Source organism: Mauremys reevesii, unplaced genomic scaffold (genome assembly GCF_016161935.1).
Source record: "Mauremys reevesii isolate NIE-2019 unplaced genomic scaffold, ASM1616193v1 Contig6, whole genome shotgun sequence".
Taxonomy (NCBI): domain Eukaryota; kingdom Metazoa; phylum Chordata; order Testudines; family Geoemydidae; genus Mauremys; species Mauremys reevesii.
Window position 1 is genome coordinate 1,033,792 of NW_024100873.1, and position 24,219 is coordinate 1,058,010.

General features: G+C 53.7%; 2 protein-coding genes across 4 annotated transcripts in view; both read left to right on the top strand.

Annotated features, from left to right (window-relative positions):
- The window catches only part of LOC120394448 (C-type lectin domain family 2 member B-like), a 1,239,960-nt gene that overhangs the window by 848,697 nt on the left and 367,044 nt on the right, over positions 1-24,219 (top strand). The window lies entirely within an intron of this gene.
- Positions 1-24,219, top strand: part of LOC120394442 (killer cell lectin-like receptor subfamily F member 1) — a 100,301-nt gene that overhangs the window by 34,308 nt on the left and 41,774 nt on the right. The gene's annotated exons all lie outside the window — the stretch shown is intronic.

A 24,219-nucleotide genomic window follows, 5' to 3' on the forward strand; every position in this document is an offset into this window, starting at 1 on the left:
GTTTTGCTCTTCCCATCTATGGATGAAAACTAGGTGTGAGAAGGGGAGCTTTAGAGCCGTGGTTCTCAAGCTGCAGGCCAATCAGCACACGGCTGCGGCCCATGTGACACCTCAGGGCCATACAGGTAGTATTGGATGCGGCCCACAATGGTACATAGGCTGAGAACCACTGCTCGAAAGTCTTAACGAACATGGAGCGGGAGCCACAAAGGACGCAGGCATTGCACCACAGCTCCTAGCTTATAGGCGGCTAGAAAATCCAAGAAACACCATTGAGATCCACAAAGCTGATTTAGGCTCACAGGCTCCTATCAAATGAATGGGGAGCCAACACGTTAGCTGGGGAGCCACTTAAGCCAACCAATGGGAGATGCTGACCAGTGGGGTGTGTCCTAATCTCTGCCCCTCTCTCAGCGATAGGCACCTAAATCCAGACCACAGGGAGGCTATTGACTACAAAAGCCAGAGAAAAAGGAGATGCCACATTATAACTTCTAGTCCAGTGGTTAGGTCACCACCTGGGACGTCCAGATGAGTCACACGAGGCAGCAGTGTGTATCCTCAAAGGCTAAAACAGACACCTAGAGAACTTTTAGTCTCATAAACTTAAGTGCCAAGTGAGTTTAGGGGCCTATCAGAAGTTTTGTGGATTGCAGCGGAGCCAAAACTGGGATTTAGGCATCTAAGTACTTTTGCTGATCCCACCCATGGTGACTAAAAGCAATCAGTTCAATTCACTAACTACAGGTATTTATTACCTTATTTATTTATTTATATCGTCATAGCAGCTATGATCCCTGCTCACGGCCAGGATACATGACTTTAAGTAATCAGTTTTAAATGTGTTGGTGTCACTAGGCATAAATCTAGGTAACTCGGGAGGATGGCTTTGGGCCTATGTGACCCAAAGTACCTTTATGTAAAGTGCTTTTGTTAGCCTTACTAAACTTTTGTAACCTTTTGTGTTATGTGCTAATTACTGGCAGCTGCAAGGCTGCTTGATACTAGATGTAGCCAATACTAAATAAGATAGGCGAAAAGCAGATGCTGTAATTAAAGTTATATGCATGAGAACGTAACCCCCACAGTGGGAAAGTACAGATAACTGTTCACAGAAGAGGTACTAACGAGCTAAAGTGGTTTTTGCCAAGTATGACTTAACTGCTTCATGTAATTGCTATTGCAAAGTGTATTTGCTGCATGGGAATGAAAGGTGGGGGGAGAGGAGGAGTGTGGGGGGAATGGAAATGCTTAGCTGAAATCATGTATAAAGAGAGAGAGCTGTTTGTATCTGTGTGCAGGATTTGAGATTGCTATGTCTCCCTTGCACGTTATTTGGGCTCAAATAAACCTGGTTTTGCTTGTCCACCCTGGTGTGTTAATTAGTGCTGCGCACACCGGGCAACGAACCTCCACTGTTGCTGTCCTCGGCCCGGCAACAAATGCAAAACATGTTTTGATAACCCTTTTCCCCCTAACGTATCCAGCATATTTAAGGTATTTTTATTTAATAAAATTAAATGCTGAATTTAAGTTTAATTGAAATATGAGTTCCAGGCAAATAAAGCTTGACCAAAACCAAAAAAAATCCCCAAAATTAAAAAGTTGAAAAAATGAATATTTGTACATGTAGCTATATTATTTAAGCAATTAATGTGTCTAGATATAGTGTATCCTCCTGGTTAAGAAAAAATACCAAATTTACTGTAAAAGCTTTATTTAGATGTAGATCTACAGGTTTTAATGGTTATCAGTTTGAGAATCAGCCTCCCTTTAGGAAAAGAAACTAAAAGTAAAAATGGCAAATTAGATGAAAACTGTCAGTTTAAGTGGAGGTACCCGCTTGCTGCTTTAAATCATGATTAACAGTGGAAATATAAAATCTAGTTAATTTAAATCAATCTGCCTTCATCCCTCCCACCCAAACACTGACAGCTCTGAGGGGTGGGGGATCTGCATGGGGCTGGGGGGTTTCCCTTCCCCCCTGCACTGACAACTCGGGAAGTGGGGTGGGGGAGCTCTGCCTAGGGCAGGGGTGGTCTGTTATTTTTTGTCAAGGTCCACAGTTCTTGGCCAAGGTGTAGTAAAGATCCAGACGCCAGAGAAAATAACACCCAAACAAAACAAAAACAAAAACACCCAACTGTAATGATAATAAGTAAATAAAAAGATTTGACAGTCCATTCAAACATGTCTCTTGTTCCGGATTCGCCTGTGGTTCAGACTATCCCGGTATAGGGCTTGGAGGGACATCAGCCCACCCCCATGCACTGACAGCTCTGGGGGCGAGGTGTGGGGGGGGGGCTCTGCGTGGGTTGGGGGAGGGGCAGACTCCCCCTCCCCGCACTGAGAGCTCTGGGACCAGGCGGGGTGGGGGGGAGGGTTTGGGCTCCCGGTTACACACACCCAGGGCTACAGCTGCATGTCCTGCCCCGCGCTCACCTGCTTCTCCCCCCAGTCCCGGACTGAGCTCCCCGCAGCCGCCGCAGGGGTCACTGAGCCGGGCCCGTGTTCCTCCGCGGGCTGCTCAGGGCGTTTCCCCTCCCACCCCAAGGGCCGCCATCGCTTCGGAAGTTCTGGCTCCCCCCGGAGAGCCCGTTTCCGCTTTACTTCCCCACTTCCGGCCCTGCCCACTGCCGCCATGACATGGGGTGGGGGGAAATACCCACTGCCCACCTCCAGCCTCCCCCTCTCCTGTCTCCGGCAGGGCCCTGCTCCCACCCGCCCATAGGGAAACCGGCACCTGCGACAAATGCTGCGGCCCCAGCCCCGCTCTCTCCGGCCGGCTGCGCCGCGTCACCCCAACGCAGGTTCTGGGAATAGGCAGCAGCCGGAGCCCAAGGTTCAGCGGGGGAGGGGGAGGTACCTGGGGGTAGCTGCGTCCCTGGAGCTGACTCAGCGTGTCCCTGACCCGGCTCGGAGACACGCGCTGCCCGGCCCGGCCCTCACCTGAGACCCGAGCGAGCAGACCCAGAGCCCTGCGCAGAACAACCGCCTGCATGCGCAGTGCCCAAGGAAGTGACCCGCCCCAAAGCGATGGCAGAGCCTCTCGTCCCATTTCTGATTGGCTCCGCTCTGACTTGGAACCAATCGGCGCTAGTAGCGAGGACCCCGTGCCAGGAAGGACGGTCCCACTCTCACTCCCTACCAGGGAGAACCTGACCCAAGGGACAAGCCGGGGCCCGCACTGCGGGGTGCAGAACCCGCCTTCCCTGCCCCCAGCCCGCTGTCTGTGCGCGCTGGGGAAAAGGAGGAAGGTTGGAAAATTATCCCAACTACACAGAGCTAATGATGGGGGGTAAATGGGCTGTTACCGCTCAAGAAAGATCTTGGAGTCACTAAACCAGGGGTCTCAAATACACGGCCCGGGACGGGGCTCTTGAGTGTGGCCCACCAAGCTCCCCGCCCCTCTGCCTACCCGCAGGATTGCTCGCTGTGGCACCTACCGCTCTCTGAATCAGCTGGCAGCACGCGAAGGGGCAGGGGGCACCGCCCCCCCACAGTTCCCATCGGCCGGGAACTGGGAACCGTGGCCAATGGGAGCTTTGTGGGAGGTACCTGGAGGCGTGGCAAGAGCAGCACATGCAACCTGTGGAACTCATTGCCAGGGGATATTGTGAAGGCCGACACCATAACTGGGTTCAAAAAAAGGGTTGGACCCATCCTCCATGAATGTATCTATCAATGGCCATCAGCCAAGATGGTCAGGGGCACAGCCCCATGCTGGGTGTCCCTAAGCCTCTGACTGCCAGATGCTGGGACTGGACAGGTCATTCAATAATTGCCCTGTTCTGTTCATTCCCTCTGAAGCATCTAGCAACAGCTACAGTCTGAAGACAGGATACAGGGCTGTGTGGACCGTTGGTCTGACCCAGTTTGGCCATTCTTACATGCAGCAGCAAACTCAGCACAAGGAGCACGGAGTCTCCCTGTACCAGGCTGCTACATTTCAACTAAAGCCAAAGAAACTAAAGGTGTCAATTCACTAGCAGAGACTGAGGAAGGTCCAGGTGCAGCAGTGCCCAGCCAGAGATTCCCCAACAAACAGAGGGGAAGCCCTGTAACAATGACGACACTCAACACTGACACCCCCCCAATAACAGAACAAAAAACTCTGAAACAAGCCAACCAACCAGTTCAAAAAAAGCCAAAAAACGTACCCCATGCAGAGTTTTACCTCAAAAGGGAAGAATGCAGGAGACTCCATGAAGACCACTAAGGGTCTAACTATTGATTTTACATGGGAGGTGCATAGACACCACAGTGAAGAGTGTCAGTACAGAACAGTAAAGTGAGACAGGCAGTTCTCCTTCCAGGGAGGGAAACAGAGACAAAGGAAAACACTGATTCCCACGGAGGATGCTCAGATACTATAGAGGATGGGCAGCACAGACAGGTGCTAGTCACACCACTTCGCCAGCACACAGATCCCACGGGGATGGTGGGTACAATAACCTGAACAACCACATATGAAATCACAGTTTGATGCCACCACCTTGCAAAGCACCATAAAACTCTGCATCAAAATAATCCACACAGTCACCAGTTCTCAGTGAATGGGTTCTGGAAGAGGCCCTTACCTGGCCTGGCAGCTGGGGAGCCTGTTCCTCAGTTGAACTCGGGCCATGCCTCAGTTTCCCCTCAGCAGTTGGATAATAAATTCCGTGTAGCTCTCCACAGTCACCATGGCAACAAGTGTCCTCCCTCTTCTGGGAGGAGTGAGAATCCAAACAAAACAACACAAGCCCTTCACCCTTCCTGGGCCACAGTCCTCTTCCCAGCATCTCCCCTTGCTTGCAGGGTTCACAAAAGTCCATAAATCCCACTCCAGGGTCTGTGCACCACTTTCTTCCCAGGATGCAGGGGAATGAAGAGGGCAAGGAGATGGTGCACTCTTCCCCTCCTGCCACATGCAGAGTCCTTTACTGGAGTGGTCTTGATGGGGGTGGGGCTCCCCAACAGCAGGTTTTGGGGTTAACACCCCTTTGAGATGCAAAAAACAACAACAACAGTCTGAGGTAATCACATGACTCCAGGAGCCAGGGCCCTAGTCCGAGTCGATAATGTGGCCCTGATCAATCCCACTCACAAATAGACTCGCTCCTGCTCTCTCATTACTTGGACAGATGCAGGGTTATCACCATGACAGGTTTATAACCTTTTTCCATACCAGGGACCCCAACCCTTGAGATCTGCTGTCTAGCTGGGACCCCGCTCTCAAGTAGGGAGGTACCAATGCAGCTGTTTGACAGCCGTTCACAACCCTCCTAGGCTGAGAACACCTGAACCCTACGACCAGCTGTAGCTTCACGTCGTGCTCACAGCTACTCATGGAGAGAGGAGCCCACAGCCAGAGAACCTCCTTCCAGCTGGGGGGGGGGGGCCCTCTCCATCTACTAGGCAGACCCACTGCGGGGCTCAAACTGAAACAGCCCTCCAGATTTTGGGTTAAACGCCTAAATACCATTGAAGATCTAGGCCTTGCTCCCTCCCAGCTCTAGGAAATCTACAAACTCGGGAGAACAGGGGAGCTACAGAGCAAACTGGTTTGTAACCTTCACCAGAGCAGCCAGGCCTGAATCCCTGGGGTCATTCAGAAGGGAAGCCACTCACCTGATTCCCATCTGTTTCTGTGATTCCTGACCCCTTCTTAAGCTATCAGATGTCCCAGCAGACGATGGGCAGCCTAATCCTCCCCAGTAGTGAAACTGACTGTCATTTACTGGGACGAATGATGAGCTGGTCTCTGAGCTGAACCTGAGGGGAGAGAGCAGAAAGATCCTCTAAAGAATCCATGGTACCTACAGAGAACCAAGACTGGGAACAGAGTTTGAGCAAGAGGTGAGTGACTGGACAATACTTATCTGATCAGTCAGTGCTCAGTGGGAGTCTGTCCATAGGCCCCAGGAACGTTCCTGCAAAGGAAGTAACAGAAAGTTGTTAAGCAAAGCTCAGACTTTAAGGCCAGTAGGGACCATCATGATCATCTAGTCTGACCTCCTGCCCATTGCAGGCCACAGAACCTCACCCACCCACTCCTGTGATAGACCCATCTCCTGAGGATCAAATTAATTAATCCATTGGAAGGAGTTCCGTGGTGTTTTTGGATGCAATGAAAGGGCTGTTTTAAGGTGTTGATCATGAAGTAATTTTATCCCCCAAATTACTAATAGTTTAAGAGAAGCACAGATTGGTAGGCTGAACCTTTCCATTGCTCATTAATACTAACTCAGTGTCCAGTTATTCTTTTACATTAGAGACTGTCTGGTTCGGCCAATGTACATGGCAGAGGGGCAGTGATGGCATAAATCATATTGGTAGATGTGCAGGTGAACAAGCCTCTGACAGTGTGGCTGATGTGATTAGGTCCTATGATGGTATCCCCTGAATAGATATGTGGACAGAGTTGGCAACGGGGGTTGTTGCAGGGATCGGTTCCTGGGTTAGTGTTTTTGTTGTGTGGTTGCTGGTGAGTATTTGATTCAGGTTTGGGGGTTGTCTGTAAGCAAGGACTGGCCTGGACACAAATCAGACATCAAGAATTATAACATCAAAAAACCAGTAGAAGAACACTTCAATCTACCTGGCCACTCCATTACAGACCTAAAAGTCGCACTATTACAACAACAACAAAAAACCCTTCAAAAACACTCCAACAAGAGACGGCTGAATTGGAATTAATTTGCAAATTGGACACCATCAAACTAGGCTTGAATAAAGATTGGGAGTGGATGGGCCATTACACAAAGTAAAACTATCGCCCCATGCTTGTTTCCCACCCTCAACCCCCTGCAGTGGCTCTTACACTTTTGTACTGGCTACTCCCTTTCACACAGCAAACCTCAGAGCATGAGCCCCCTTATCAATTCAAAACACTTTTATATATTTAACCCCATTCTAAATGCTGGAGGCAAAGCAGGCTTTGCGGTGGGGGCTGACAGCTCATGACCCCCCCCCATGTAATAATCTCACGACCCCTTGAGGGGTTCCGACCCACAGTTTGAGAGCCCCTGACCTACTGGCTTGGCTGGGAAATCAACACGAACCACACTGTGCATGCTCCATTTCTACATAGCTCGCTGTGCCCCCCATCACCCCCAAAAGATCGGACCTGCCCCCCCATTCACCTCCCGAAAACAACCCCCCCCAGCCTGGTTACAGCCCCCACAAAATATCCACCTGCCCCAGCCTGGTCCCCCCCAAACAAATACATTCCCGCCCAGCCCGGAGCGGGGAGAAGCTCGGATCTCGGATCCCTCATCCCATCCCCTCTCACCTGGCCTGGGGCTATGGAGCGTCTGTTCCCAACCACAGCTGGAAACAATGTGTCAGGCAGGAGCGGGTTATAGTCAAGACTGGAGCCCCTCCCCCCCTTAAGCCAAAACTGCCTCACTCACCCTGGTCCCCGCCTCAGCTCCTGCAGCCTGCTCGGTCCGCAGCTCCCTGGGGATTTCTCCCGCTGCCCCTGGCTTCCCTGCTGCTGTTTTCCCAAGAACTGGGTCAGGCTCCTTCCTCCTCGCTGGCCCGGGGACGGGGATGTGCAGCGGGGAGGGAGTTTCTTGCTTAGCAGGTTCCTCCCAATGCAAACCCTTGGGACAGGGAGTTTGGGGTCGCTGCTGCTGGGTGATTTCCAGGCTGGTTTCTCCACACTGCACCACAGCCTGGATTTTCAGACCGGCCCAGCACCCATTACAGGGGCCAGGGTGTGAAAAGAGCTCAGCTCCCCTTGCAAATAACAGAGTGGAGCTGGGAGTGCGAGGGTTAGAAGTGAAGGACTCAGCCCTCGAGAGACCCCTGGGGCAGGGGATCTGGGGTGCAGATAAGAAAAGCTGAGGCAGGATGGAGCGATTGAGAGGAGAGACTTGGCCCCATAGACAGCCAAGGAGTGGGAGCCACCAGTGAAGGGCTTGGAGCAGCAGGGCTGAAAGGGTCCCCTTTCCATGGGGTTGCTGGGGGGGCTGGCTGGCCCCATCCAAGATCAGATGGAGCATTTCCAAAGCTCGTGTTCCTCCCCAGAGACAGGGTGTTGCCATAACCCCTCCCTCCTGACACCCAGCTTTGCCCCACCGCTGCCCAGATCTCCCCTCTACCCAAAAGAAAAGAGGGGAGTTGCTCCTGGTTGAATCCAATGTGGAGTCTCTCTACCTTACCTAGATCATAATGGTCTAGCCCAGGGGTCTCAAACACGCGGCTGATGGAGCTCTTCCGTGGCCCACCACCAAGCCCCCCCTGCTCTGCCTACCCGCGGGATCGCCCCTGTGGCTGCGAGCCCCGCGCCGCTCTCTGAAGCAGCCGGCAGCAGGTGTGTTCAGCCCAGGGCGGGAGAGGAGGTGCCTCCTTCCCGGCACCGCCCAGGCAGCTCCCATTGGCCGGGAACAGGGAACCGCAGCCAATGGGAGCTACGTTGGATGTACCTGGAGACGTGGCAAGAGCTGCAGAATCACGGGACCCTTTCCCCTTCCCCTTCCCCTTGGGCTGCAGGGAAACGGTTCCAGCTGCTTCCTGGAACAGAGCGGCTCGGAGCTCGGAGCCAGGAGCCAGGGTAGGGGGGCAGGGGGCCTGAGACTGGAGCTCGCACCCTGAACTCCTCCTGCACCCCAACTCCCTGCCCTGAGCCCCCTGCTGCATCCCACATCCCTCCTGCACTGCCTGCCCTGAGCCCCCTGCAGCATCCCACACCCCTCCTGCACTCCCTGCCCTGAGCCCCCTGCTGCATCCTGCACCCCAACTCCCTGCCCTGAGCCCCCTGCTGCATCCTGCACCCCAACTCCCTATCCTGAGCCCCCTGCTGCATCCCACATCCCTCCTGCACTCCCTGCCCTGAGCCCCCTGCAGCATCCTGCACTCCCTGCCCTGAGCCCCCTGCAGCATCCCACACCCTCCTGCACTCCCTGCCCTGAGCCCTCTGCTGCATCCTGCACCCCAACTCCCTGCCCTGAGCCCCCTGCTGCATCCTGCACCCCAACTCCCTGCCCTGAGCCCCCTGCTGCATCCTGCACCCCAACTCCCTACCCTGAGCCCCCTGCTGCATCCCACATCCCTCCTGCACTCCCTGCCCTGAGCCCCCTGCAGCATCCCACACCCCTCCTGCACTCCCTGCCCAGAGCCCCCGCTGCATCCTGCACCCCAACTCCCTGCCCTGAGCCCCCTGCTGCATCCTGCACCCCAACTCCCTGCCCTGAGCCCCCTGCTGCATCCCACATCCCTCCTGCACTCCCTGCCCTGAGCCCCCTGCACCATCCCACACCCCTCCTGCAAAACCTGCCCTGAGCCCCCTGCTGCATCCTGCACCCCAACTCCCTGCCCTGAGCCCCCTGCTGCATCCTGCTCCCCAACTCCCTGCCCTGAGCCCCCTGCAGCATCCCACACCCCTCCTGCACCCTAACTCCCTGCCCTGAGCCCCCTGCTGCATCCTGCACCCCAACTCCCTGCCCTGAGCCCCCTGCTGCATCCTGCACCCCAACTCCCTGCCTTGAGCTCCCGCTGCACCCTTTCTGCACCCCCTGGGCAGAAGTGCAGCCAGCTTTTTTGGCGCCCTAGACGGTGGAAGGTCCCACCCCCAAAATTCAGACAACGACCATGGCAGCCGAAGATTCTAATGGGAGGGGTGGAGTGGGGGCAGGGCCTGAGGCAGCAAGGGGGGGGTGTCAGTGATGCGGCCCTCGGATAAATGCACTAGTCCTCATGTGGCCCTTGTGGTCATTTGAGTTTGAGACCCCTGCTCTAGCCACTAGTCCCCACTCCCCTCCTGGAGCTGGCGCTTGGACCCAGGAGTCCAGGCTCTGAGGTTCACTTGTGCTAACCACTAGACTGCACTCCCCTCCCACAACAGGATAGATGCTGCTCTTCCCTCACTCTCCCTGTTAGTGTCTGGGTGGGCAGCAGGAGCAGGTGGGGGTGGTTTGCAGGGAGCTCACCCATTACCCTGGCTCAGTTCCAAACCAGGGATTTAGAAGTGAGGACAGAATTTCTTCCCCTGCCTGGGAGAGGAGAGACCTGGTCCCATAGACACTCAGGGGCAAAGGTGAGAGGAGGAGAGCTGGGGGTGAAGGAGTTAAAGAGAGGACTCAGCCCTATAGACCCCAGGGCAGGGGATTTGGGACACACAGAGAGGAGGGGTTGAGAGGAGAGATTTAGCCCTATATAGAGATGATACCCAGGGAGAGGGACCCCTCAAGAGTCACTGGTCCCAGTCCCAGAGGGGCTTGAAAGTTTCAAGGGGAGCCAGTGCAGGGACCAGAGCAGCAGGACTGATAGGATCCATTTTCCTGTAGAGCTCAGAGGTCTGGACTGTCCTGGGGGACTTTCACATTCCTTCCCAGCTACAGTGTGTTGTGATATTTCCCCCCCCCCCACACACACACACACATGACAGAGGAGCCTCCCTCCCCCACTCTTCAGATTTCCCCCTACACTCCAAATAGAGGAACCTCTCCCCAGCCTCAGGGTCCCCTCTCATGCCCCCCAGGCACAGTGGAGCAATAATACCTTAGACCTTAGGTTCTTAGTCCATCCCACGCTTTGCTGCACATTGGGCTGCCCACATTTGCCATCCTTGCCTGTCAACTGCCCTTCTCTCCAAATCGATAATAATTCAGTGGTAAATGAACTGCACGTGGGATGACAGCAGAGTGAGCGGCACTGGAAGGACCCATTCCCAGCAGGGTTGGTTCAGAGCTGCTTTGGCTTTCTGTGGTGGAGGGAAAATATTCCACTGTGTGACTCAAGCAACATCATTGGCCCAGTGACCAGCCCCAGAGCAGGGGAAAAGGAGCATCACTGCAATCACTGAGGCTCACAGAGCCCCAGCAGCAGCTCCCAGGCCATGGGGCCACAGGACACAAAACAGCCTTAGGGTTAAAAATCTGCACCCACCCCTAGCTCCAGGCCTCCTCTTCTCCAACCAGACACGCACAAACCTCCTTCTCTTACCCAGATCGGAATGGGCCCCCCTGCTCTCATCACTAGACCCCACTCCCCTCCCAGAGTCAGGAATAGAATCAAGGAGACCCGCTAACTGCTCTAACTATCGTACCCCATTCCCCGTCCCAGACCCAGAAAGACTAATTCAGCCCTGGTGCAATTAGCCCAACTCCACTGATTTCAGCAGGGTCATCGCCACTCTCCCCAGGGCTGCCTGGCTGGGTTTCCAGTCCTGGGACATGACTGCAGGGGAGAGATGAAAATCCAGGCTGAACACCGATCCCTGGCAAGCACCCCTGGAAAGAGCCCATAGCGGGACCCCGATCCCCTCATTCCTTCCACTCTGGACCTTCTCTTCCTGCGCTGACTGGCTGCTGGCTCCAGCCGCTGCCTGACAGGCTTGGTCTACACTATGAGTTTATATCAAATTTAGCAGCGTTAAACCAAATTAACCCTGCATCTGTCCACACGATGAAGCCCTTTATATCAATATAAAGGGCTCTTAATACCGATATCTGTACTCTCCCTGACAAGGGGAGTAGCGCTGAAATCAGTATTGCCATTTTGGATTAGGATTAATTTGGCCGCAATTTGATGTTATTGGCCTTCGGGCGCTATCCCACAGTGCACCATTGTTACCGCTCTGGACAGCAATCTGAACTCGGATGCACTGGCCAGGTAGACAGGAGAAGCCCCGCAAACTTTTGAATTTCATTTCCTGTTTGCCCAGCGTGGAGAGCTGATCAGCACAGGTGACCACGTAGAGCTCATCAGCACAGGTAAGCATGCAGTCTGAGAATCGAAAAAGAGCTCCAGCATGGACCGTACAGGAGGTACTGGATCTGATCGCTATATGGGGAGATGATAGCGTGCTAGCAGAACTCCGTTCCAAAAGATGAAATGAAAAAACACTTGAAAAAGTCTCCAAGGCCATGATGGAGAGAGGCCACACCAGGGACCCAGTACAGTGCCATGTGAAAGTGAAGGAGCTCAGACAAGCCTACCAGAAAACCAAAGACGCAAACGGAAGGTCCGGGGCAGAGCTGCAGACATACTGCTTCTATGCTGAGCTGCATGCAATTCGGGTAGTGTGCCACCACTACCCTACCCCTGACCGTGGATTCCGAGAAGGGGGTAATCTCAGCCATGGCTGAGGATTCTGCGGACGGGGAAGATGAGGAGAACGAGCTTGCAGAGAGCACACAGCACTACATTCTCCCCAACAGCCAGGACCTTTTTCTCAGCCTGACGGAAGTACCCTCCAGCCCTCCCAAGGTGGTATCCTAGACAATGAAGCCATGGAAGGGAACTCTGGTGAGTGTACCTTTGTAAATATAAAACATGGTTTAAAAGCAAGCGTTTTTTAATGATTAATTTGACCCGAGGACTTGGGATGCATTCACAGCCAGTACAGCTACTGGAAAAGTCTGTTAACATGTCTGGGGATGGAGCGGAAATCCTCAAGGGACATCTCCACAAAGCTCTCCTGGAGGTGCTCCAAAAGCCTTTGCAGAAGGTTTCTTTACAGCGCAGCCTTATTCCGTCCTCCATGGTAGGACACTTGACCACGCCATGCATGTAGCAAGTAATCTGGTATCATTGCATGACAAAGCCTGGCAGTGTATGGTCCCAGTATTTGCTGGCATTCAAGCAACATCCGTTTTTTATCTTGCTGTGTTATCCTCAGGAGAGTGATATCATTCATGGTAACCTGGTTCAAATTCCGGAATTTAATTAAGGGGACAGAGGTGGCCATTCCTACTGTGCTGTTTGCCTGTGGCTGAAAAGAAATCCTTCCCTGCAGTTAGCCAAGCGGGGGGCATGAGGGATTGGTGCTGAGCTTTTTCACGTTTGGCTAGCAGGGATCTTCCCTGATACCAGCCACATGGTGGGGGAGGGGTAAAGTAATCATCCCAGAGAATTGGATGAAGTGGGTTTGGTTTCTGCTGCTGCATATTAACAGGAAAGCCGGATCACACAACAGGCTTTGCTTGTGTAACCCTTCTGCCCCTCTGAGTTGGCAGCAACAAGGGCCGGTTCAGTATCCAGGGGTTCCGTTTCAATAACGCAATGCAAAACCGGCTCGAGCCCCCACCCAGTGACCTGGGACAACTACATACCACCACCTCAGGTGCCGCTAGGAGGCAATACTTCCCCTCTTGCAAGCACAGAGTCTGAGTGTAACAAAATCCTTTTAATAAAGGAGGAAAACAATGTGGCATCATACTGGGGAAACACCACAAACAGGATTTATAACATAAACCATGAGCAAAAGACCCACCAAGTAAGTTTTGGCAATGTCCTTTCCCCTCAGGGTCTTAAGTCCAATCACCCCAAAGTCCAACAACCCAAAAGTCTCTGTCCCTGGTTAGTGCTGCCCCAGAGTTCAAAAGTTTATCTGCAGAGTTTCCCCACCCCCAGCCTGAGTGGAGATGGGGGGGCACACAGTGTGTTAAGGGGCACCTTACATGGTCCAAGGCCAACTGCCCCGCTTCTCCATGGAGTTCTGCTGCAGCCTTCACCACAAACAGCTCCACTCCGCCAGCCGACCCATGAGCTGCTCCAGCCATCTCCACAAACTGTTCCGCTCACTCACTGTTCCGTGGGCTGGTCCAACTGCCCCACAACTCGCTCAGGTCCACTCCACTCCCTGTTCTGTGGGCCACTCCAACCATCCTGCAAACTGCTCTGCTCAGCTCTGCTCCCTCTTTCATGGGCTGCTCCAACCATCCTGCAAACTGCTCTGCTCTGCCAGCTGCTCAGCAATAGATCTTCAGGCTCCCCCACTAGTTAACACAACACTCAGCTCATTATTTTGAACTTCTGAAGTAGCCTTTTCCTTCCCTCCTATCCAAACCCCACCCGGGCTCCCTTGTCAGTTCTCTCCCTCTTTTTATAATCAGTTAATAAAGAATACATGATTTTTAAATGATAGTGACTTTATTTCCTTCTTTGCCTCAGCCTCCCACCCTGCCATAAATATCTCCCCCTTACTCTCACAGAGATTGTGGAGCACACAGCAAGCAGCAATAACAAAGGGGACATTGGTTTGGCTGAGGTCTGAGCGAGTCAGTAACGTGCGCCAGCGAGCCTTTAAATGCCCAAAGGCACATTCTACCACCATTCTGCACTTGCTTAGCCTATAGTTGAACAGCTCCTGACTACTGTCCAGGCTGCCTGTGTATGGCTTCATGAGCCATGGCATCAAGGGGTAGGCTGGGTCCCCCAGAATAACTACAGACACTTCAACATCCCCAACTGTTATTTTCTGGTCTGGGAAGTAATTCCCTTGCTGCAGCCATTTAAACAGAGTAGTGTTCCTGAAGACGCGAGCGTCATGAACCCTTCCCGTCACCCACGTTGATGTTGGTGAAACGTCCCTTGTGATCCACCAGTGCTTGCAGCACCATTGAACAGTACCCTTTGCGGTTTATGTAGTGGGTGCCCTGGTGCTCCAGTGCCAAGATAGGGATATGGGTTCCATCTATCGCACCACCACAGTTAGGGAATCCCATTGCAGCAAAGCCATCCACTATAACCTGAACATTTCCCAAAGTCACTACCTTTGGTAGCAGCAGCTGAGTGATTGTGTTGGCTACTTGCATCACAGCTGCACCCACAGTAGATTTGCCCACTCCAAATTGATTCCCGACTGACCAGTAGCTGTCTGACGTTGCAAGCTTCCAGAGGGCTATCGCCACTCGCTTCTCAAATGCGAGGGCTGCTCTCATCTTGGTATTCTGGCGTTTCAGGGCAGGGGAAAGCAAGTCACAAAGTTCCATGAAAGTGCCCTTACACATGCAAAAGTTTTGCAGCCACTGGGAATCGTCCCACACCTGCAACACTATGCGGTCCCACCAGTCTGTGTTTGTTTCCCAGGCCCAAAATTTGTGTTCCACGGCTAGAACCTGCCCCATTACCAGCATGATCTCCAAAGCGCCGGGGCCCGCGGTTTGAGAGAATTCTGTGTCCATGTCCTCATCACTCTCGTCACCGCTCTGCCGTTGCCACCTCCTCCTTGCCTGGTTTTTCAGGTCCTGGTTTAGCATAAACTGCGCAAGAATGCGCGAGGTGTTTACAATGTTCATGACTGCTGTCTTGAGCTGAGCGGGCTCCATGCTTGTTGTGCTATGGTGTCTGCACAGTTCACCCAGGAAAAAAGGCACGAAACGGTTGTCTGCTGCTTTCACGGAGGGAGGGGTGAGACTGTACCCAGAACCACCTGCGACAATGTTTTTTGCCCCATCAGGCATTGGGATCTCAACCCAGAATTCAAATGGGCGGGGGAGACTGCAGGAACTATGGGATCGCTACCCACAGTGCAATGCTCCGGAAGTCGACGCTAGCCTCGGTACACCGCCGAATAAATGTGCTTAATGTGGCCGCGTGCACTCGACTTTATACAATCTGTTTCCAAAAATCGGTTTCTGTAAAATTGGAATAATCCTGTAGTGTAGACATACTCTTAGCATTATAAACAGCCTGCTCTCCCTCCTCGGGGGAGTTTTATTCCGGTGAGCCAAGGGCGGTGCCGAGGCTCCTGCTGGGAGTGACTGGCTGCGGGTCCGCTCGGTGTGGCTGCCGTGAGGAGGCGGGGGAGACCCTCCCTGCCCCGGGACCCGGTCAGTGCAGGAGGCAGGGCGGGCACCGAGCCGCCCTCACAGTGGGCTGTGCACGGAGCTTGCCATGAGCAGCGCAGAGCCGTGGCGACCGCTCCTCCACCATGCATGGGCTCTGCCGCTGCCTCTGCTTTGCGGCCGCGTTGGCAGGGCTCTGCTGGGGCAGCAGGAACTGCCCGGACCTCTGCACTGCGGAGCGCTCCAAGGGGCCTGACCGCCAAACCGTCCACATCAAAGTTGTCTGCAGTGGCGGGGAGGAGGGGGGGAGTTGCAGGCTGCCATGCTGCACCCCCCCCCCTTGCTCCTCCAGCCGTGCCGCCCCCTGCCCATGGCTCCTCCGAGTGTGCTGCCCTCTCTTGCCTGCAGGAGCCCAGTGCCACCCGGCAGACCAAGCTTCAGGGCGGAGCGTGGGCCCCACCTGCTGATGCCGTGGTAACCTCTAACTAAGGCGCTGCTTTTGAATGTGCTGAGGGGAAGCGGCTGCTTCCCCTGCACCGCACTAGCTACGCTACTGCTTCAGAGGTTTGCTAAAGGGTGTTAGGAAATGCTGGTCTGTTTTTAGCTGGACTTTTTAGTTTGCTCTGCACACAGTCAGTTTGGAAATGTATTTGCTCAACTTCAGATGGGGCCTTTCTGTGACAGATACATTCAGTTCAAGGCTGACTGAATGCCACTAATTACTCAAGACTTTCCCCCCTCTAGTCTAACCCATGTTACAGAAACAGCAGAGCCTGCACCACCCGCTAGGTGATTGAGTTGAGATGAAGAGGAACAGAAAACAAAGTAAGATGCCATGTGAGCTCTCCCTGAGGGATCAGAGAGCGACTGTCCTCTGTGCCAGCAGCAGCTCCTGACTCCGGGGCCACTTTAGTGCACAAAGCAGCCTTAGGGTTCCAAATCTTGGCTCAGCTCTGGATGCAGCTTGGGACTGAGTTTCCCAGTTCAGGGCTCACATACACAGCAGCCAGCTCAGGAACCTCGCAGCTGCTGTTCCAACTCCAGCGCCAGATCCTGCTCTCCCAGGCCCCGCTCTGGAAGGCAGAGAACAGAGCTTGTGCTTTCAGTCTCAGGCTTGGTCCATACTACAAACTTAGGCTGGTATAACTACATCACTCAGGGTGTAGAAAATCTGTACTCTGAGCTATTCAGTTATACCGACCTAACCCCTGTGTAGACAGAGCTATGTCCTCCTGTCACCATAGCCACTGCCCCTCAGAGAGCTGGGGTACCTACGCTGACAGGAGAAGCGCTTCTGGCGGCACAGGTAGTGTCTTCACTAAGCGCTACAGCAGCACAGCTGGACCTGCAGTGCTTTCAGCAGGGCCGTCTCTAGGTTTTTTGCCGCCCCAAGCAAAAAAATTTTGGCTGCCCCCCTCCCAGCCCTGGGCTGCCTCCTGTACCCCCCTGCTGCCCCAGCCCTGGGCTCTCCCCCGCACGCACCCATCCTGCCACCCCAGCCCTGGGCTCCCTCCTTCCCCTCCACCAGTGCCCCCCACACCTCCTGCCGCACCAGCCCTGCCCCCCCACCATGCACTCTCCTTCCACCGCAGCCCTGGGTCATTGGTAACTCGCTCCCAGGGCGGGTCATTCAGCAGGAATTTGGGATGTGCACAAAACACAGACAGGATTGGTTCCCATATGGTTACAGAGCTGCAGTAAAGTGGAACGATTTTCAGCTGGTGTGATTGGAGGATATCTACTTTTTCTACAGCAAGTTACAGTGGATCAATATATTTGATTTGGGAGAAATGAAGTAACAGCTGTCCAAACTGAGCTTGAGCACTCCTGAATTTTGAGGTGTTCAAATCTGGAAGGTAGGTGCTGGTGTGTGGGGGAGGAGGGGGGGCTGTGGGCTCCATAGGGGAGCACAGCAGCATGTATGCAGCAGCGTGTCTGGAGCTGTGCGGAGCCAGACACGCCAGTCTGAGTGGCACGGTAACGGGGCTGGGGGGTTGGAGAAGGGGTAGCGGGTTCCGGGGGGGCAGTCAAGGACCAGGGAGCGGGGGGGGGGGTTGGATGGGGCAGAGGATGCGGGGGGCAGTCAGGGGACAGGCATCGGTTGGATAGGCATGGGAGTCCCAGGGATTTGTCAGGGGACAGGTAGGGGGTGGGGTCCTGGAGGGAAGTTGGGGGTCTCAGGAGGGGCAGGTGGGGACACAGAGAAGAGAGGCTTAGATGGGGGTGGGGTCCTGGGGGACAGTTAGGGGCAGGGGTCCTGGGAGGGGGCAATCAGGGGACAAGGACCAGTGGTGCTTAGATAGGGGGTGGGGTCCTGGGGGGTAGTTAAGGGCAGGGGTCCCAGGAGGGGGTGATCAGAGGACAGGGAGCGGGGGGGGGGGTTGGATGGGTTAGAGTTTCTGTGGGGGGCAGTCGGAGGGAGTGGATGGTGGCAGGGTGGGGCTTCCCTCCCCATGGAGTGTCCTGTTTTTTGAATGTTAAAATATGGTCTCCCTACCATTCACAGCACTCACAGCACGCTGCCGCATGAGGTCCCCCTCCTTCCTTTCCAGTTGGTAGTGGCCAAGGGAATGCTGGGAAATGTAGTTCTTTCCCTGCTCCAGGGCTGGCTCTATAGGCAGGGAGCTAACCAAGGAACTACAGCTCCCAGAGCCCCCTGTTGGTTCTCAGCTCCCAGGCTGGATCCCTGCCGCCCCTGCAAATGGGCTGCCCCAAGCAAGTGCTTGCTTTGCTGGTGCCTAGAGCCGCCCCTGGCTGTCAGTGTAGACCAGCCCTCACCCCAAGAGAGAACAAATCCCAGAGGGTGAAAGCTGAGGCTGTTTCCTAGCTGTGCCAGTCTTAAATCTTAAGTCTGCTGCTGGGGCAGAGGGGACTCGCTGTCTGGTCCCTCAGGGAGAACTCCCATTGGATTGTGCTTTGTGTCTTGTTCCCCTTCATCTCAACTGAATCACCCAGATTCTGTCCCTAAGGGTCTGGGAGTGGGAAGTGCAAATTCAGACAGCTGCTGGGGGAGCAGTCAGTCATTTGTGGCTTTCAGCCAGCCCTGAACTGACTAGATCTGTAACAACAAGTCCCCATGTGGAATCCACCCAAGGATGCTTCTCACTTCCAGCAAATCTGACTGATTGTGTAAAACAGGAAACTAACCCAAGTACTGATGGAGCGGGGGCAGGGCAGCCACATTTCCTAACACCCTGTAGAAAATGTCTGAAGATTTCTGACAAAGCAGCTCTGAACCAACCCTGCTGGAAGCGGGTCCTTGCTGTGCCACTTGCTCTGCAGTCACCCCATGTGCAGTTCATTTACCACTGGGTTATTATCACTTCACTGTTCCTGGGGGTGTGAACCCACACTGGGTGGGAGGTTCCTTGGCGTGCGGGGGAGATCTGGAGAGTCAGGGAGGGAGGCTCCCCCATCGTGTGTGTGTGGGGGGGAATTACTGCAAGAGACTGTAGCTGGACAGGAACATGAAAGTCCCCCAGGACAGGACAGCTGAGACCCATAAATTCCCCAGGAAAACAGAGTCCATCAGTTCTGCTGCTCCAGTGTCTGTATTCAGGGCCAGCTCCAGGCACCAGCCCCGCAAGCAGCTGTTAGGGGTGGCCAACGGTGAGGGGCGGCACATCCGGGTCTTCGGCAGCAGTAGAGCTGCAAATCGCGATCACAGGTGTTTTGGGGTTTTTTTGCTGCTTGGGGCGGCAAAAACCCTGGAGCCGGCCCTGTCTGTACTGGCTCCTCTTGAAACCTTCAAGCCCCACCATGACTGGGACCAGGCAACTCAAGGGGGTCCCTCTCCCTGGGTATCTATGTAACCATTCTGCCTGTCTGAGTTGGAAGCTACAAGGGCCAGGTTCAGTATCCAGGGGTTCCATTTCAATAACGCAATGCAAAACCGGCTCGAGCCCCTACCCAGTGACCTGGGACAATTACATACCACCCCCCCACCCCGGGTGCCTCTAGGAGGCAATACTTCCCCTCTCACAAGCACATAATCTGAGTGTAGCAAAATCCTTTTAATAAAGGAGGGAAACAATGTGGCATCATGTTGGGGAAACACCACAAACAGGATTCATAACACAAACCATGAGGAAAAGACCCTCCCCAAAGCTAGTTTGACAGACCCTCAGGGTCTTAAGTCCAACCACCCCAAAGTCCCTTGACTCCAGCAACCCAAAAATCCTCCCAAAAGTCCAACAACCCAAAAGTCTCTATCCCTGGTCAGTGCAGCCTCCGAGTTCAAAAGTTTATCTGCAGAGTTCTACACACACACACACACACACCCCAAGCTAGGTGGAAATGAGGAGTGGGGGAGAAAAGGGGCAAACAGAGTGTTAAGGGGCACCTTATGTGACCCAAGACTCACTGCTCTGCTTCTCCGTGGGGTTCTGCTGCAGCCTTCACCACAATCTGCTCCACTCCACCAGCCATCCTGTGAGCTGCTCCTGCCATCCCAAGGGCTGCTCCAACCAGCCTGCAAACTGCTCAGCCCAGCTCCGCTTGCTGTCCTATAGGTATCTGCTCTGCTTGCCATCCTAACTGGCCTGCACACTGCTCAGCTCTACTTTTCACCCCCCATGCTCTGCTCTGCCCTGCCAGCTGCTTAGCAACATATCTTTAGGCTCCCGCACTAGTTAACGCATCACTCAGCCATCTCAACACCCAGCAATCTTAGCACTTCCAGTTCTTAGGAATATCTGCTTGTATCAGGGGAACCCCAGTGCTCATGTACCATTAGCCAAAACTGAATTCAGCATAGCAGCCTGTAACTGTCCCTTGTCTAGCAAGTGCTACTTAGTTGATGGTGAGACCCTCTGTCATAAAACAGTTTCATTGTCCTTCATTCACATAATCGGGGTAACAACACTTTTTTCCTGCCCCAATAACAGAAAAATTGGGGATCCCACAGCTGCCAAAGTGACCATTTTGGGCTGCTGTGGGCTCATGCTAGGCGGAGTGGGTGTGCCTATGCAAACCAGATCAGCCCCTGAAGTTCTTTTCCACACTCACCACAATTCACCACCAGATGTCAGGGTAGAGCTCATCCCTGACTCTGCTGCTATCTACAGGGCTAAATCTCTCCTCTCAACCCATCCTCTCTGTGTATCCCCAACCCCCAGCCCAGGGGTGTCTCTAGGGCTGAGTCCTCCTACTAACTCCTTCACCCCCAGCTCGCGTTTCCTCATCTTTGTCCCTGCCCCCTGAGTGTTTATGGGACCAGGTCTCTCTGGAGAAATTCTGTCCTCACTTCTAAATCCCTGGTTTGGAACTGAGCTAGTGTAATGGGTGAGCTCGCCTCAAAGCACGCGCACCTGCTCTTGCTGCCCACCCAGACACCAGCAGGGAGAGAGAGAGAGGAGCAGATCTATCACCTGTTCTGGGATGGGAGTGTGGCCTAGCAGTTAGAGTTGGAGGGGCTGGGAACCAGGACTACTGGGTTCTAGCTCCAGCCCTGGGAGGGGAGTGGGGCTTGGTAATTAAAGCAGGGGGACCCATTATGATCTGTGTGAAGGAGGGAGCCTCCTTTGTAGCCGGTTAGGAGGGTGGAGGCATGGAGACACAGATCTGTAACCCTATGGCTGCTTTGTGCACTAAAGTGGACCCAGAGTCTGGAGCTGCTGCTGGCACAGGGGACAGTCACTCCCTGCTATCTCAGAGAACTCGCAGGGTGTTTTAGCAGGGGAGAGGGATAGCTCAGTGGTTTGTGCATTGGCCTGCTAAACCCAGGGTTGTAAATTCAGTCCTTGAGGGGGCCATTTAGGGATCTGAGGCAAAAATCTGCCTGGAGATTGGTTCCCCTTCAAGCAGGGGGCTGGACTAGATGACCTCCTGAGGTCCCTCCCAATCCTGATATTCTATTATATGATTCTTACTTTGTTTTCTGTTCCCCTTCTTCTCAACTAAATCACTTAGAGCTGGTGGTGCAGGCTCTGCTGCTTCCGTAACATGATGGGTTTGAGGGGGGAAAGTCTTGAGTCATTTCTGGCATTTTTTCAGCCAGCCCTGAACTGAATGGATCTGTCACAACAAGGCCCCATCTGGAGTTGAGCTAAAACATTTCCAAACTGACTGTGTGCAGAACAAACTGAAAAGCCCAGCTAAAACCAGACCAGCATTTCCTAACGGCCTGTAGCAAACCTCTGAAGACTCTTGTAGCAAAGGGACCATCAGCAGCAACAAATCCTGATCCAGAGAAGATAAAATGTAACCCTGTCCCAAGGCATGAACCAGCCAGAGCAGTGACTCTGGGCCACTGAGAGTCTGGTTTATCCTTCAACCGCCATGAGCTGCAGCCTGGCCCCACTGTGGAGAATATTTGTAACCTGCCCTGTTCTGCTCTATGCAAACAGCCCAGTGTAACAATCAGTTGTAACCCAGCTGTTTCCCATCCATGTCAGACTAGTCTTTATGGGTGAGATCAGAGCTCCCAAACCTCACTCTAGGCCTGGTACATCATGGACACAGCGCACTGGTTGGCCTGACTGTGCAGCTCGGCCAGGGAGGTGCTCGGACTGGGGCAGAGGGAGACTGCAGAGAAGTGAGCCGCGTACTCATGTATCTTACGGTTTCATGCTGCTGCCCATCACTATAGTATCTGGGTATCTTTCATGTATAATCATCATCATCAGCAAAGTCCTGGATTTTCCACACCCCTGAGCGACGTAGTTATAGTGACATAAATTCTTACTGTAGCCTGAGACTGAAAGCACAAACTCTGCTCTCTGCCTATTGGAGTGGGGGCTGGGAAAGCAGGATCCAGCAGCTGGAGTCGGAACAGTTGCCAGTTTCCTGAGCTGCCTGCAGTGTACACGCAGGTATGAACCGGGAAATTCACTTCCCTTCCATGCTGCATCAGAGCCGAGCCAAAACTTCTCCTATCTCCTTTTGGAGCAAGGCCAACTGGGAGAACAAAGTTGTAGTAAGAGGAGGCCCTAAGATATAAACCTTGGTATCAGAGGCCTGGTATGAGGCCTGAGGCCTAAACTAAAGTAATAGTCAAGACTTTGCTAACATAAAGCAAAGTGAAGCTGTGAGCCAGAGGCAGGCCTTGCTCACAGAAGCTGGCAAGGAAAGGGCTGATGCTGCAAGAAGATACGTACCTAAAAGGTACTGAACATTCACATACTTGCACATTCCACACAGATAATAAATAACAGGCTGACCCATCCCAATGACAGGGCCAAAAGGGTAATATGATGGATAGAGTTGTTTTGATCGACCCAACATGTACAAGGTGAGAGGTGGCACCTTACTACGTAGAGGGGTTGAACCTTGCTGTGTAGAGGGGTTGCACCTCATACGTCAGGAGTGATGTGTAACTTGTTTGTACCTGTGTATAAAAACGCATCCCTGGGGCAGTGTCTTTGTCCAGCCGAGGGGGCAGTGGAAAGTCCCGCCACTGACTGAGCCGGGTCCATTGCCAAGAGGCACCTATTAGTAGTATGCCCGGTAGACTGAGGGCAGGTCCATACTCACCGCGCGGGTTGACGCGGTGAGTTCTACTTCTCGGAGTTCGAACTATCGCGTCTAATCAAGACGCGATAGTTCGAACTCCCCGCACGCTCCGGTCGACTCCGGAACTCCACCACCACGAACGGCAGTGGTGGAGTCGACCTTGGAGCCGTGGAGTTCGACCCTGCCGCATCTGGACGGGTAAGTAGTTCGAACTAGGGTACTTCGAGTTCAGCTACGCTATTCGCGTAGCTGAACTTGCGTACCCTAGTTTGACCCCCCCCCCCAGTGTAGACCAGGTCTAAGTAATCTACGGGGAACTGCAATTGTGTCCGAGGTCGCAATAAACCTAGTCGACGTGACTTTGCATCTTACTGGACTCTGTGGTTGTTGGGGGGTTCTTGTCGGGTCTGCTGTGTCAGCTATCTGCGCAGAGCTGTGGCAGCACACAGAGGGAACACACGCACGCAGCCGAGTGATATCAACATTGGAGAAAGCAGAGCACCACACCGGTAGCACTCTGACAACAAAAGTATCTCATCTTGGCTACTGCAGTCAAAATGTTTAATGACTGAATGAGCAACAAGAAGGCCTAATACCATGTGAGGAACATAAACTCCCCTGCAGCAGTGAGATCATCAGCTTTCAACCAGAAAGGAGAAAAGAGGAGAATCAGCCCCAGAGAGGGTCCAGCATCAGCGCTGTAGAAGACATGAGGGGGTTGGAGTCCCACGAGCAAACCATGGGCTGTAACGTGGCCAGGGCAGAGCAGGGCTCTTTCTGGGAGATGCTCCAGGGCTCTGTGTTTAGCCTGGATTTTCAGCTCTCCCCTGAAGTCACATTTGGGGGGCAGGGGCATAGGCGTAGTTTGACTTCTATATTTGGGCGGGGGAGCTCCACTCAGGACAATGGGGCCATGCAAATTCAATGCCTTCCCAAGACTTGCAGTTTGGGGGGCAACTCCCCTCTTCCGCCCCTCTTCAAACTATGCCCATGGGCAGGTGAGTGATTCTGTCATCAGTTCTACACCTGGTAGCTCATAGTCAGTCCCTGGTTCGGAGATGGGCTAGTGTAACGGCTCAGTTCCCACTGAACCGCTGACACCTGGTTGGGGGGTGGGTGGCTTCGATAGTCCTGGGTTCTATCTCCTGTTCTAGGTTAGGAGTGGAGTCTGGTGGGTTGGCACAAGCTGGGCTGCGAGTCAGGACTCCTGGGTTCTGTTCCCAGCTCTGGGAGGTGTGATGGGACAGACCCTCACTCTGGTGGAGAG